The following is a 15,041-nucleotide window of genomic DNA, read 5'->3' on the forward strand; positions in this document are numbered from 1 at the left end:
CAAACCGGCCACCAACCTTGTGGCCCTACGCTGCACTGACTCCAACCTGGCTATATCCTTTCTGTAATGAGGGGCTCAAAACTGAGCACAATACTCCAACAATAGTATACTTTTAATTGCGCAGCCTTATTTTATACATCTGAGTGATTACTGAGAATATGCTATGCTTGGAACAGTGAAGCTCTCTTCATGCCATGCTGTTAATATGACACTTCATTGTTTCAACTAGTTATTTACACAAATGACAGGAATCTTCAAATGGCATTTATGCATTCCTTACATGGGATGGCATTTATATTTGAAATTTTTGAAAGATTTGAAAGAGTTACTTTATTAAGTCTTATAGAGAATGTTAAATTCAGGAGGTTAGCAATCAAGGATACATGAAATGCCAATAAAACAGGGACACATTAACAAAAGCATATTTTTTTCCAGCCTCTTACTACATGTTTTTCTAGGAGTACAATACAAATAGCTTTGAGTGAAGTGGTTTATTTTTCATATCAGTTGATAAGTGAAACAAACTTCTTAAAAACTACTACATACAGAGTTTAAAGGAAAACCTTGAATGTAGTCTATGTTTAATTTCAATCTGCTCTTACAGACCTTTTGCATATTCCCCTGGTGGTCTTTCAAAAGCCAGGTGTTTGGGATTGTCTCCAGCTTACTCAAAAACACCCCAGGCCTTGGATTAATACATGAGAGCTGCTTTTTATTTAGGTCTTCCCATTTACATAATGCCTCTTCATGGAATGTACACCCAAATTGAACCAGACTCTTAGTGGGTCAGTGGTGCATGGTCTTGTTTTTCCACTGAATTAAATTTTAAAATGGTCCTCCCTTACTAGAGCTGACAAAAACTGTGAAGGCATCTCTGAAATGGTGCTGTGCATAAATAGTATACTAATATCTATGCAGATTCTATGGTATAAAAGCATGGAAGGGAAACAAACCAATGCTTTGTAAATTGTCCTTAGTACATGTAAGTGTAATGTTCTTATTTGAAATATTAAATAAAGAGCAATATAGTTGTGTTAAATATGAAATACCACAGTGAAGGCCAGTATTTTAATGTGAAGTTAGGTAATACTGAATATGCAATACTCAGTTCATTATCACAATTTAGATAGATAAATAAATGCACGTTGACTTACATTACTTAAAAGTGCTATGAGTTACACTGAACTGTTAGGGCAGAGGTGTTTGCCTCACTGCCCTGTATGTAATCATCAGGAGAAGCAGTGGGTAGAGTCACTTTAGAGCTTAAAATACAGTATGACCAGGGGACTTTCTGACCTGTAAGCCAGCTGGTTGTTTATATTAAAGGCTACAGAGGGCAGACCTCAAGTTATCTTGCATATCATGCATTTATGAAATAGTTTAAATAATGATTGAGAATTGGGTTAAAAATGGGTAGAAAATGAAAATGAACCTTCTGATAATGGTTAAAAGTAAAAGATCACTTTTTGTCCCAACTTAGTTTATGAACATAAAGGGATAGTCAATCAAGGTTAGAGCAAAAGAGATTAAAAATAGTAACTGGGTTTGTGGGTATGACAAAGACAGTTATGTATTTTGCCTTTATTTTTTAAAAATATTTTTTCTAGCAGCCAGTGAGGATTTGTAAATAGTTCATTATAGGAAAATTAAAGTGAAAAACCCTTTCACATTTATCACAGAAAAAAAGGTAAATTTTCAGGGACAGACAAGGCTTTGGTCTGTTGGACCTGTTAGAAATGTTACAGAGCAAAAATGAAGTAGAAGAACTTTTTGATAATAAGCAGGTTGACATGTCCTATAACTCCTATTTAATATTTTGTAAGAGTTTCTATTTTTATATCTAGATTATGAAAACATATTATGACTGAAATTGCAAAATGAATAAATCTGTAATGTAGTCAAGATGAATGGGAATAGTGAAAAATTACAATACATATCCAGTCTCATATATAAAATGCTGAAACTGTCTTTAAAAACAAGCAACCAAGAAACGATAATACTAATCAATCATTCTGGGTGCCATTTTTCAAATGACTTGCCTAGTTTTGTCTTAGTTAACCAAACAAACAAAACAGACAATGGTACTTTTGAGTTTAACATTCTTATCATCGCTTGGCAAATGACCTGTGTTTGAAGAGTATTTGATTTTTTAAAGTGCATTTGTTCAACTTAGATCAATCCAAGATGCAATTTGGGTGAACAATCTGTGGCCCTTGGGCTAATTTCACATGGCCCTCAGTGTGCTATCAGTTCAAATTTCCAACAACAGAAATTTGTCACTTCTCTGGTAATCTGTCACATAGGAAAGAAGAAGGAGAGGGAAAAGGAATGACAGAAAGAGTGTCAGAAAGAGAATGAGATAGGGAGTGAAAGCATGAAAGCCCTGTTATGCCTTGCATAAGGGCGAAACCATAGATTTTTAGTATAGTTTACATGTTCACCTCAGTAACAAATAGCAGACTCATATTGATAAATAATCATTGATCCAACAAGTTTAGTTTACCTGAACTACAATAGAGGTTTTTACCGATTTTATAATTAATTCATTAGAGGGCTTAGAGGAATCCTTGATATACCAAGGACCGTACTAAGAACCATATTTGCCAAATTTGCACATAATAATGAACTTAATAAAATATGTTAAAAATTGTATGCTGGAAAAAAACAATACTTGAAATTCCATTCCATTTCCATATTTTGAAAGGAAGTTGTTTCGTATCTTTTTTACAATAGCCCGATATAAATCTTTTCAAAAACATATCTCATGTCAGCTTTAAGCTTAGCATATTGCATAATCAGAGTTTGAGTGCACAGTTGTTTAACTGACCTATATTTGAAAATTGTGGCGCTATATGTTTTCACTGCATTTTATGTTTTGTGGGCTGCCTTGTAAAGACTACAACATAAAATACATAAAAGAGTAAAATAATCTCTCCCATATTTGAAGACCTCCCTTGACTACCAGTCTATTTCTGAGCATGGTCTGGTTTTGACCCATAAAGCCTTTTTACATGTAATGCTTAACCTGGTTTAGTGTTATATGCATAAGCAGAAGCAAGCTCAAACATTGTTTCTTTTTTCCTCTGGGGTGAAAGCATTGGAAGCTTTTATGAGAGGCCCAGTTCATACTGTTATTACCTTTTTGAGATGAAGTGGTTTGCTATCAGGATTAAGAATAGGTTTTGTGAATCTGAAACTCACTCCACTGAATATCTATCCCCTTGGGCTTGCTTGTTGTAAGGAGTTATGCAAGGAAATCGCAGTTGACGGATAAAACCAGAAACCATAGGAACTAAAGAGCAAGTCAAGAGGTGAGATCAAACAGAAGTTAGAGAGCAAATCTGAAGTAAACCACGAAGCAGGATCATATAGCAAAGCAAAAGTAATGTTTACCAATAGGTTAGTAACCTTCATGCTTGCACAAGTCCTTTTTTATCCTTGAGAAAGAGACTGAAAGTATCTCACTTACAGTGGAATTCACTGTTACAGTAAACTCAGACTTGCTAACAAGACAGGATCCTCTTGTGTAATTGAACAAAGTAGAGGGTTTTTTTTTTTTAAACGAATGGAGGAAATGCAACAGTAATAATAAAATTAGTATTATTATATATTCTTCCATGTGTAAAATTATTTCTGGTTTTAGTTCTTTCTACATGGAAGCACCTAATGTGTACATTTTTCAAAATATTAGAAGTATCCAATAGGATCAAGCTGTTCCTATTTCTTCCATCATAAAAGGTAAAGAAGAACCCAGTTGCTGAATCAGACCTGGAATTCCACCTAGTCCAACATCTTGTTGCCAACAATGCCTGCCATATTGCTCCAGAAAGCTTGCAGTATACTCCCATATTGAATATCCTCTGCATCTGGTGTTCAAACATATATTATCTCAGCTTGGATGTTCCATTTAGTTTGATCATGGCTTATCTAATCATCCAGAAATGGCATTACCCTTTTTAAAAGGTCATTTAGAAATAGCAAGTAGTCATCTCACTTGTGGAAGAATAAGGGCATAAAGGAGAAAAGATGTATTTTCCCCTTCAAGGAGAAAGGCAATTATGAACAAACTAGGAACTGCCAGAGATCTTCTTCAACCATCTCAGCCTGAAGCTACCCAAGGCTGCTTTCCAGAACTACACAAAATTAGCTGGTATTGAAGGAAGGTTGCAAATGTGTAAGCAACTCTTGTAGTCTCCATTGTACTGTCCATTCACTTGTCAAGTACAGTCAATCTTAGTGCAAATTAGATTTCTAAATTATACATGGAATGTACAATTAAGAAGAGCTATTCAGTTGTGCAACATTCATTGAGTTTTCACCCTCCTAATGAAATTAAATCTGAAAGTGTAAGATTGTCTTGCAGTGCTCCTTGTTATTTTCCTTATGCTAGAAACCCCTTATGCTATGTATGGAAGCAGCACTGCCTTCTTACATACCTAAGTAAGTGGCCTCATTCAGATGTAGCATGACTAAAAGGATGCTTTCACACTGTAGACAAATGCTGCTGATGCATGTTTGCTGGTTTGTTTTACTAATCTCATTTAGTATGACATCCAAAGACAGGCAATCTGTGGTCAGTTGTAACTGTCATTTGCTAAAACAACTCAACTTCAACTATGGTTTATGAGAGAGGCTAGTTTTAGTAAGACATACTTAAGATTAATCACAGTTTAGAATCAGATGTAATACTGCATTGAGTTCTGTTATGTGTACAACCTTGGGCCCATACACTCACTGTCCCCAATACTTTGGCTTGCCATAAGGAGGATATCAGAATCTTTCATTTTAGTTTTTAATTAACTGTACCTTAGTATCTGAACAATAAATTGTGTATAATTTTTACTATGACTAAGACAAGCCAACTCGCTTTTTCAGTAAACCTCACTTAAGACTTTGGCCATGTTCAGCAATAATGCTAAATGCACTTATTTAAAATAGAAATAAATAGCTATGATTTCTTTGTGACCGTTCCAGAGGAGGGTAGCATAGTGGGGAGTTACCAAGCCTTTGATCACATGATGTGAAATGTAACATTCTGCCCAAGTAGAGCCAAGAAGAGCTGCTAATTCAGACTGATAGTTTTCAATAGGGTGCCTAGAAATAAAATGACAGGGTAAAACCCTTGTTAGCTTCATGTGATCACACACAACAGTAACACAGGGCATAGGGGAGGAAATGTTATGAAGGTGCAATGCTCATTATCCTTAATGAGCTTAGGTGGAAAGGGAGATACTTTTGACTTGTGGGTGTTTTATGCAGAAGATTTCATCTGATGGTGAAGTGACATTTTGGAAAATTGTAAAGGAAGAAAATGTTTTGGCTCCACAAAAATTAATTAGGGGAAAAGTGGTAAGGGAACAAAATACAGTTGCTTAAGAATACTCTAACAGCTGTAAAATGAGAACTTCCTGGAACATTTGTTAATATAATTATATAAAAAGACATTTTTATATTTCCCTATTCTAGTATTAAAAAGAGGTTTTGTCAAGCAGTAACAATTTATTCCTTATGGAAACTGCTATATTATTGTCTGATGGGCATTTTACAACCATAAAAAAATGGATTAAAGAAAATTAAACAGTATTTTTAAGACATTGAAAGAATGTGACATGCTAACAACATTCTTTATCTAAAGAGGCTGAAGGAAGAAGACACTTAGCTTTGTATTCCAGCATTTAACCAGATTCTGTTTTCTAAAAATATAGATCATTTAGCAGATTTTTAGTTTATAGCAACAGCCAAACACAGCCTAGCTAAGAAATTCAAGGCCAAATGCTTAGAATTAAACGTTGGAGTAGATTGGTTTAAATGCACATTCTGGTTTCATCAGTTTGTGGATCACCAAAGCCACAACCACTACATGGAGTCCCTTGGCTATAAATGTGTTCTGTTGCTGAGAAAATGGAAAATCGTCTTTAAGTTGAGTTTGTATGTAAGTTAGATCACATATGGTTGGCCTTCCACATTGGTAGGGGTTAGGGGCACAGGACCCCTGCGAAAGTGGGAAAATGGCAACTATTTCTAACCCCACCCAAACTCACCAGTGCCTCCTGCTTGCAACAAGGAAATGCCAGAGATATTTCCCCTCTCTGGATGGGTGACGTGGGAAGACATGCTTTGGAGACCCACCTCTTTCACTTCCTCTCTGTGGTGATGCTTTGGAGGCCCTTGCTCTCTCCCAGTTTGCTTCCTGTCTATGGTGATGATGATTTTCTGCAATATTTGTTTTAATTAATAGGCTTACTAGCAGTTTGTAAGTATGGGTTGTCTGCAGCTTGACTATTTGGAACTCGGCAACTGCCAATATAGGTGAATCTTTAGAAGTGTTTGGAGAAAATGTTTAATCTTTACAACATCTTAATGTCCTACACTGTGCTTTATGGAAGAGCTCTACAAATATATGGATTCATTTTAATGTTAAGCATATATTTCTTATTTTTGTAACTTGTGTAACTTCCCTTAAAGCTTGAGTGTTTGAAAGGTGCTATGCTATTTCTATTAGATTAAGCCTCTTGGGGCAAAGAAATCTATGGATAAAGAATTCTTTAGATTAGTTAAATTATAGGTGCTGAACCAATTAGAGCTGCTTCACACATTCACTAACCTGTGACACTATGCTGGAACTGTTGTACTCTCCATCATGAGTTAGTATGTATCATGTCCTCCTTTGGCTGTTGGGTAGTATAGAAATGTAGTAAATCATAAGTGGGTCGTGTTTATTTTAAATTATTTTTAGACTGCCTTAAAGAATAGCATGCTGACTTCTTAAAATTTTTCAGTGGAGGTTAAGTACGCAGCAACAGTCCTTAACGGCTTGCACCTACTTCAGCAGCAGGTTTTGTTGGATAAGGAAATCCTACCTACTGTTTTGATTGAAGTAGCTTTTTATAGTCTATTTTGGTATTTGCATCAAGAAGGGCTTGCTGTTTTATGCAAGCTATTTGTAGGGATTTCTATGAAAGACAGTAGCTTTGTCCTTTTCAAACTTTTGGAACTTTTTCCAACTCAAAAAAGTTCTTTTTCAGGTAAGGCAGTCAGTACTCAATATTCTATGTGTGGGCACAGCAAGAATTAGTTTAAGAGGAGTATGATCTTGGCAATTCTCTTCTGTTCCCGATTAGGCGTAACAAAGAGTTTGCCTTTTTCATGGCAGCTTCACACTGGGTCAACATTTTTCATCAAGCTGTCCATCACAGTTCCAAGATCCCTGTCTTGATCAGTCACTGCTATCTCAGACCCTATCAGCTTAAACTTGTAGTTGGGTTTTTGTTCACTCCAATATGCTTTATTTTAACACTTGCATATGCTGAACTGCATTTGCCATTTGGATGCCCATTCTCCCAGTTTGATGAAATTTCTCCAGATTGCCTCACAATCCCTCTTTGTTTTAGGTACTGTAAATGGTTTGGTGTCATCAGCAAATTTGGTCACTTCATTGTTTATTACTAATTACAGATCATTAATGAATAGATTGAAAAGTACTAGTCATAACACAGAACCCTGTGGGGCCCCACTGCTCATATCCCTCAACTTGGAGAAATTACTGTTTATTCCCACATTCTGCTGCTGTTCTTTAATCAGTTACTGATTAATAAAAGGACATAGCAGTTACTCCACGAATGCCAAGTCTGCTCATGGTCTTTGGTGGTGGAATTTGTTTATTTGAATTTCCAAAAGGCTTTTGACAATGTCTACTGGTTCGCCCCTGTCCATGAACTTACAGCACTCTCAAAGAACTGTACTAGGTTAATAAGACAGGACTTGCTGATTGTTTTCAATCAGGGTTTGTACTTCTATGTATTTACTGATTCTGTCTTTCATAATATTTTCAAACATTTTACCCAGACAGGATGTTAAGCTGACTGACCTGTAATTCCCTGGTCCCAGCCAGATCCTTTTTACAAAAATTAGTGTTACACTGTTACACTGGCCAATTTTGGTAGAAAGTCTGATTTTGGGGACATGTTAAATATTTTGGCAAAATGATCAGAAATTTCATATTTGAATTCTTTAAGAACTCCTAGGATGGATGGCATCTGGATTGGGTGATTTAGTGACTTTCAGTTTGTCAGTAAGATTGAGAATGTTGACTTCTGTCACTACTACATGTCTTAATTTCTCCAACTCCCTTCCAGAATGCATAAATTCAGGTACAGGTATCTTTTCATCCTCTGCTATGAAGACTGATGAAACAAATTCATTCAGCTTCTCTGCGATCTCCTTATCCTCTATAGTGCTCATTTAATTCTATTATCCATTGGTCCAAGTGCTTCTTTAGCTGGTTTCTTCTTATATAGTGAGAGAAATTAGGAGGGTGGCTACTCGGAGGAGGGCTTTCTCAGCAGTGGCGCCTAAGTTATGGAATGCGCTCCCTAGAGAGGTCCGCCTGGCGCCGTCGTTATTTGCTTTTTGGCGCCAGGCGAAGACCTTTTTATTTAAGCGGTATTTTAACTGTTAATATTATTTGATCTTATCTGGCCAGGGCGGCTTATTTTATATTGTATTTTTTGGATTTTTAATGTTTATATGTGTTGTGATTATTTTATAATTGCCTTTATTTATTGTTTGTAAGCCGCCCCGAGGCTTCGGCGAATGGGGCGGCATAAAAATGTTTTAATAAATAAATAAATAAAATATATTTAAATAATTATTTATTGTTGGCCTTACTGTTGTTATATGTTCCTCAGACTGCTGTTATATGCTCCTCAGACTGTGTGTGTGTGTGTGGGTTTCGTGGTTTTGTTTTGTTTGCTTCTTTTACTGTCTGCTTGCATCTCACTTGTAGTCACTTTTGTTTTTCTCATTTGGGTAAGACTTTCCCTTCTTGGTGAAAGCTTTTTTTTCTCTAATAGTTTCCTTGATCTCATGTGCAGTATGCACAATATCAGTGCCTCTACTGTACTGCTTTTGAATAATCTCCAAAACACTTCAAATGGATGTAACCTTGACTCTCTCCTTCAGCTGCTTCTTTATCATTTCCCTTTCGTTGAGCAGTATCTTGTTTTGAAGTTGGCAAAACAGTGTTCAGTTGCTCTAACAGATTTCAACCTAACTGTATGTTAGTTATGCATATATGTTTTATCTGACTTTACAAAAACATTCAGAAGTAATTTAGTTGCATAATACGTTACACAGATAATTACCACTAAAATGTTCAGCATTTATAGCCCAATCCAGTTCTGGAGCATTACATGTTCAGAAGCAGGCTTCTATACTCCACACTAGAGTCTACAGCTAGGTGCCAAATATATACTTTTCCTTTCCCTCTTTTCTGAGCCATTTTTGGCAGGATTTTAGCTTTATAAAAAGGTTCTATACATGGAATCCTGTCTATTCTGTGCACATTCCATTGGATCAGAATGATAATGCTTGTAAATGTCAAATGTAAGTCATCCCATAGGTTGCACCTTGATGTCCCTGAACTTAGAACTTAAGAGCAACCTGTGCATGGCAGAAAGATCAGCAGAGGTGATTCTTGTATTCCCATCCTCCCAGCTTGCATTTTTATCAGATGGACTGTTTCCTGTTTTCTAGTGAAAGCATTTGATTGTAAAGGACAGCCTTATCATGAACTTGTATCCTGGCCTCTCCAGTCTCATCCTTTCTTCTCCCATTAAAATGTCTCCCTATTAGTCCTTTCCAAGGTGTGTCCCCCGCCTTGGAGAGGCAGTCAGCATGGTTCTTTTTGTGCTGCCTGAAGGTTGGGAATGGTAATAGAACACAGCACCAAGACCCAACAGCCTGGAGATGGGAAGCTGAAATATTCTCTAGTACCTCAGATGCTGCTTAGGGAACATAGGTTTCCTCCCCTAAGCAAAGAAGAAATCTGTGTGACTATAAACACATGCTCAATTTAGTATTGTTTATTAAATTAATATACTGCTCAAATGACAGATGATTTTGGAATGGTTTTCCAGTATTAAAAAAACAAAATACCAGAATAATAAAACAACCAAAATAGTAAGTTCAGCAGTGAAAGCCTCTTGCTTGTTCAGTCCCAGGAATACTATGTTATGTTGCTTTTACAACTATATTTAACTAATCATTGTATAAACCAGTGAATATCAAATAGAATTTCAGCATCCTTACAGTAGCAATACATTTTGATATATTATATTTGTAATGTTCACACCTAGTGTTCTTTCCTCATTTCATAGAGGAAGATCCCTACACTCCAGAGGTCATTTCAATGTATGAACTTGGTTATAAAGCGACTTCCATGGAAAGTTGTATTATCAATTGCACATGAACAGCTTGTGGTTTGAAGAGGTACCTGGGATAGAAGTGTTCTATCTCTCATAACTAATTTTACCCAGTGGAATATGGAATTAAACACTTTCACACTGTTTTAAGAATTTCATTTTATCTTTTGGTCAAGTGGGCCATATGTTTTATGGTTACATTTTTAGAAATAGGTAGAATGTACAATACATTACATGCCTTTTAATTTTCATTTATGCTTGAGATTACTCTGTAAAGATAAAATCACTTTTCAATTTAGTAAGGTATGAGAAGATGTCTTTTTAAGAAGCGGGGCTCTGGTAGATTTTTATTGATGAAATGTCAGTGTGTTTACTTTTTCCCATATGTAAAAGACAAAGCTCTAAATTTGCAATGCACATGAGGTTTTATATGAAGGGAATTTTTGAAAACATTCCCCACATAAGGAAAAGTACAGTCTTCTGTTTTCCAAATAACTGAGTTCTCAAATAACTGAGCAGTACTCACTTGTAATAAGTCAGATCTGGGAGGAGGGTATTTAAAAAATGAAAACAGTGTTGTTCCTGTTACTATGTTATTTTCTAGTATCCCTTTATATGCTCCCTTTTTGTTAATAGAATTTAATAGATTTATCTTTTTAAGTATGGATGGCACGGGTTAGCTAAATTGTTTGTAGTAAATGTGCCTGAATAGTATTATCACAGCATGGACCATATGATGGTAATTCAGTAGGGAAGTTACCTGCATAATTTTCATTGTTGCTATTCTTCCAGATTGGCCAACTCAGATATAATAAATAATATATTTCTTAATATTTCTGGAATGCAAGGAAGTGTTTGGCAGAGTTCTACATGTTATGCAGAAACTAGACATATCACTTCACTGATGAATTGTATCCTCTATGAATAGCCTTAGAAAGTGTCATGGTATCCTTTGATTGCAGTAGACTCAGCATTAAGGGAAATTATGGAGACATGCAAAATGCTTTATATTGCTAGAACCTCCTGCGTCCCAACCAACTGTAGTTTGCTATGAGCCTCTGGCAAGAACTGTATACGTGAGAGTAATTTTCTCTTGAGAATTACTGCTTTTTAATTAGTGTTTTTCAAAGGAACACTACAGTCCTACTGCTTGAGACCACTCTTTGGGACCACTCAACCTCTGCTTCAGAGCCCCTGCCCCTTAAAGGATGAGCCTATGGTCATTGTCCCTAGAGGCCCAAGTTGCTCTGACATTGGCTGATTTCTGACAGCTCCCCTGAGGATGATTCCTCCAGTGGGAACATGACACAGGGTAATAATAAAGTGGGCAACTTTGGTTAAACGATTTGTTAAATAATATATTCAAATTGACTAGTGTTTCAACTTCTATATAAACCATTATGTGTTGAAGTGAATGAAAGCTAGAAAACCTTTGTCAATGTTATAATACTGAAACTGACATTCAGTTCCCCCAGACAATAGGTACAAGTCTGCAATCTGCTCTAATTCTTTCCACTCTTTACATTTATTGATTCTTTTGTAGACTTGTTTCATCCAATCTATTACAAATGGCACCAGTTGAAAGTGTGAAGTTTATCACATTTGACCTGAGGCACACAAAAACAATAGTTTCCGAGCATATGTTCCACCAATTCCAGGATTATTTTTTAATCACAGCAAAAAATTACCCAGATTTTTTAGACCAGTTTGAAGTGTTGTCTTTGTTTAGAAGATTGACATATTAACTTGGGGGCTAACCTTTATTTCTCTGCATAAAAAATAAAAATCAGCTAGTATTTGTTACTGTGGGCTCTAAATGTTTTATCAGTTTAGTTGGCTTCAGATTCAAAGCTTATTTGGCCATGTTTTTAAAATGCTGCTTTGCATATTTAAATGAAATGCTTTCTGCATAGTATTTGTGTACAAGACTGAAACATCTTTATAAGACTTTTGTCTGTTCATTAATAAGGGAGTTCCACTGAAAAAGTTTCCATTTATACTCTCTCCATAGACATATCAGTAGAATAGTTTTATTAGAATTAACTTAATATAACATTTTTATTATACACAGTTTTCTAGGATTATGCTTTTTCTGCATATCTTATCCTGTAAAACATACTATATAAATAATTGATAATAAACAAACAAATCCTACTTTTGCCTCTCTGTGTTCTTCCTTGAATTTAAGACTTTGAAGTTCCGTAAATAATTTATGGTACTTATTAGAGTAGACGAATCAAACAGTATCCTTGATCCTAGTTGTTTTTTGCCCTTGTTGTTTCTGAGGAGAATTTTTAAGTGATCTCTCTGATTGGTAGATAAACAGTATGATGGAGAAAACAGGACAGCACATGGTAGAGCACATTTAAGATATTGAAATGCATTTATTTTATTGTGATGCACATAGAAATCACTTTATGGTTCATTTACATAATTATAAATACATAGCTGCAGAATTCTTGGATATTTTAAAATGGCAGTGTGCCTTTTTCCCTCTTTTGGTAACAGACTTTTCATTTTTGTAATACAGTGGCAGAGTCAAGGGTATGATAGAAATGTTGACTGCGTGAAATTTCATAAAAATCTCTGAAGGCAAAGTATTAAACCTATCATTTGCACACATAAATTGACCCAGGGTGTATGCAAACCAGATTAAATATTTGTCAGTCCCATCATAATTATGGAGATAGGAAATAAAATATGGCTTGATATAGTAATAGAGTGAAAATTATAGAACACATTCTTTGAGCATTTGGTAAATAAAATGGCTTTTTATTGCTACTTATCCATATAGCCAGAAGAAATATGGGGACTACTGAACTGAGTTTAAATACACAATTTGAAGGTAATTTGTGAGTTGCAGATAGCTTTGATTAACTGAAGAAGTGGGAACACTGAAGAAGTGGGAAAGTGACTAGCAATCCCAACTGAGAGGAGAAGCTCCATGAATAGGGTAGGCTTTCCCCTTCATAAAGTCACCTTCCATACATCTAGAAAGATGGATAGAGGTAGCAGGGCAAGAGGAAGATCAAGATCTCTTCTTGGTGATACTAGAGTGTAGGACATGGAATAATCAATTCAGGCTGCCTCAACCCAGATTCAGGCTTCCTCACTGTCAAGAGAAGTACGATAGTGGAACCAGCTGCCTAAAAAGGTGTTGGGGTCTCCCACACTAGAGAAATTCAGAAAGAAACGGAACACCATCTGAGTGGGATGGTGTAACATGGTGACCTGCAACAGGAGGGGGTTGGACCCGATGGCCTTCATGGTCCTTTCCAACTCTACTATTCTGTGATTCTATGAATTTGGACTCTTGCACATGATCCATTGGGCTACCAATAGTTCCCATCATCAGTTGATGAATTAGCATCTGCCATCACTGATTAAAATATAATTAACTACATATCTTTTATTTATCATTAAGACATTACATAAAGATGACAACACAGGTAACTGCACAGTTATGTAACTTTGAACTGTAGAGAATGGATTTATTTCACAAGCGATTATACTCAATTATTACTTTGTATATTATTTCACAGTATGCACTCCTTATTACAAAATAAAGGGAGTGTAACAGGAAGCTTTTGCTAGTCTTAGAATTTGATGCATGCATTGAACCAAGTCTCACAACAAAACAAATTTTTAGCCAGATCTGTAGGGACATTTTTTGTTTATAGGGTGTAAGATGAATCAAAAGATGTAAGTGTTAGTATATAGAGCAATCAGTGGACACAGCAAACAATTTACACTGACCTTGCACTAAATACAAAGAGACAAGTTCATAAGATAAATGCAATTATTACCCACTCCCAAAAGGAAACTATTATTGGGGAGTGCTTAAGCACACAAAGAAGAGAAATGTTACCTTTTATTGCACTTCAAAAAAAAAAAAAAAGGCCAATCTACTTATGTCCTTATTGAGATGTTGCAGCATCTAATATACTTAAAATGTAATTTTTGCTGAATTAAATGTAACTGAAGATCCATTATTTCTGCTGCAATAAATGCTATTAAAATATTCCATTAATTGGCAAAATAAGGTGCTCCAGTTCAGTAGTCATTTCTAATGTAAGGTCCAGTATATTATATTTGTTTACCAAGATGGATTATAAAGATGGATTGTGAGCCAGTGTACCTATTCAAATTTAATCAGTGCTTCCAACAACAAAAGGAGATCTGAAGCTATTAATGCAGTAAAACTGAACTACAAGTCTAATAAATGTTTCAGTTGTATATATTGCTGTTCAGCTTAATTGGCAATAAAAAATGGCATGCAAAACAGAAAATAGTAGGAAGCTATCATAAGACCTACATGGGTATTCAAAGTAAAAATAAAAAATAAGCCTGTTTATCCAAGTCAACCAGATGACTGTTCTTTAGCCAATTTCTATATCCAGGTTTCCCCATAGGGAAAAAGTTCCATGCAAAAATAAATCAAACTACAGGTGATATGAAAGTACGCACCAAACTTCTTACTGTTTTAACTGTGAAGCACCCTATCCATTCCCTATAGTTCAAGTCAACAAATAAGCCTGCTGATATTAAAAAAAAAATCAGGAAAGTTCAATCTGTATTCTGTAATGGGAACTTGCATCCTTTTAAAGAATATTCCTATAGAACTCTATAGGAATGCATGAAATAAAACATTAAGTTTCTGAACATAATTTGACTGGTATAAAAAGAGAAATACCACACGAAACATAAATGATTCAAGGTATTGCGTTCAGTTTAAGTTCATTTACCCTACCCTATAGATTTGACTTTAAACATGTTCATCTAATTATGCCTTGCAGATAGTTAATGATCAATGTATTCAAATTTAACTTAATCATTTGA

This window comes from Varanus komodoensis, unplaced genomic scaffold, assembly GCF_004798865.1.
Source record: "Varanus komodoensis strain SLA01 unplaced genomic scaffold, ASM479886v1 scaffold61, whole genome shotgun sequence".
NCBI classification, from domain to species: domain Eukaryota; kingdom Metazoa; phylum Chordata; class Lepidosauria; order Squamata; family Varanidae; genus Varanus; species Varanus komodoensis.